The following is a 2,282-nucleotide window of genomic DNA, read 5'->3' as shown; positions in this document are numbered from 1 at the left end:
TGCAGCTTGGCTACAGCATAACATATGTCAGAGAGTTTTGCTGGGCCATATTTTGGAGGATCCTAAACACAGGCTTAATACTGAAGGATATTATAGGGAAAATACTAAATGATGCAGGAAGCATTAAAAGAAGATGGAAGTGATACACACAGTCACTATACCAAAAAAATTTCTCAACTTTCGACCATTTCAGGAGGTCACATATGATCAAGAACTGGTGGTACGGAAGGAAGAAGTCCAAGCTGCACTGAAGGCATTGATGAAATACAAGGCTCCAGGAACTGACAGAATACTAATTCAGACATTTCAGCAAACAGAGCATAGGAAGTACTCACTCGTCTATGCCAAGAAATTTGGAGGGCAGCTACCTGGTCAACTAACTGGAAGAGATCCACATTTATGCCCATTCCAAAGGAAGATGATCCAAGTGAATGTGGAAATTATCAAACAGTATCATTAATATCACATGCAAGCAAAAATTTGCTGAAGATCATTCCAAAGCGATTGCAGCAGTATATCTACAGGGAACTGCAAGAAATTCAAGCCAGATTTAGAAGAGGACGTGGAACCAGGGATATCATAGCTAATGTCGGATGAATCCTGGCTGAAAGCAGAGAATACCAGAAGGATGTTTACCTGTGTTTTATTGACTATGCAAAGGCATTCAGCTGTGCGGACAAAACAAATTATGGATAACATTGCAAAGAATGGGAATTCTAGAACACTTAATTGTGCTCATGAGGAACCTATACGTAGATCAAGAGGCAGTTCTTTGGACAGAACAAGGGAATACTGCATGGTTTAAACTCAGGAAAGATGTGAGGGTTGTATCCTTTCAGTACACCTATTCAATTTGCATACTGAGCAAATAATCCAAGAGACTGGACTATAAGAAGAAGAATGGGGCATCAGGATTGGAGAAGACTCATTAACAACCTGCATTATGCAGATAATACAACCTTGCTTACTGAAAGTGAAGAGGACTTCAAGTACTTACTGATGACGATCGAAGACCACAGCCTTCAGTATGAATTACACCTCAACATAAAGAAGAGAAAAATCCTCAAAACTGGAACAATAAGGAACATCATGATAAAGGGAGAAAAGGCTGAAGTTGTCAAGGATTTCATTTTACTTGGATTCACAATTAACGACGACAGAAGTAGCAGTCAAGAAATCAAATGAGGCATTGCATTGGGCAGATCTGCTGCAAAAGACCTCTTTAAAGTGTTAAAAAGCAAAGATGTCACCTTGAAGACTAAGGTGTGCATGACCCAAGTCATGGTATTTACAATTGCCTCATATGCATGTGAAAGGTGGACATTGAGTGAGCAAGACCAAAAAAGAACTAACACCTTTGAATTGTGGTGTTGGCAAAAAATAATTGAATATACCATGGAGTGCCAAAAGAAAGACTAAATCTGTCTTGGAAGAAGTACAACCAGAATGCTCCTTAGAAGCAAAGATGACGAGACTATGTCTCACATACTTTGGACATGTTGTGAGGGATCAGTCCCTGGAGAAGGATATCATGCTTGGTAAAGTGGAGGGTCAGTGAAAAAAAGGAAGACCCTCAATGAGATAGATTGAGACAGTGGCTGCAACAACTGGCTCAAGCATAACAACAAATATGAGGATGGCATGATATTGGGCAGTGTTTCACTGTGTTGTACGTAGGGTTGCTATGATTCAAAACCTACTCAACAGCACCTAACCACCACAACAACATAGTTGGGTCAATTTTTTTTTTTAATCCACTACCCATCTTTGTCTTTCACATGGTGTATTTGGACAATATATATTTAATGAATTTATTGATATGTTGGGACTTACCTCAGCCATTTTATTTTTTGTTTTCTGTTTGTTCCTCTGATGTATATCTGTTTCCTTTTCCTTGCCTTCATGCAGGTTACTTGGATATTTATTAAAATGTCCTTTTGATTGAACTATAGTGTTCTGAATGTATTTCTTAGGTCAGCATTTGTAGTGGTGGCTCTAGATATTACATTATATCTACATAATTTTCCGCTTGTGTTGTCACTGATCCACTTCAATTGAAGCATACAAAACTTACCTCCCTTTATGTCCCTTTACCCTCCATCACCAATAATATAATTGTCTCAAATATTTCCTCTACATACATTCCAAATCACATTAGATAGTGTTATAATTTTTCTTCAACCATTAAACATGATCTGGACAACTCAAGAGATGAGAGAAAATCTACTGTATGTGCCTATATTTTTGCTTTTTGTATTCTTGCTTCCTTCCAGATTCTCCAA

This window comes from Loxodonta africana, chromosome 10 (genome assembly GCF_030014295.1).
Source record: "Loxodonta africana isolate mLoxAfr1 chromosome 10, mLoxAfr1.hap2, whole genome shotgun sequence".
Classification (NCBI taxonomy): domain Eukaryota; kingdom Metazoa; phylum Chordata; class Mammalia; order Proboscidea; family Elephantidae; genus Loxodonta; species Loxodonta africana.
This window is presented reverse-complemented; position numbering follows the sequence as displayed.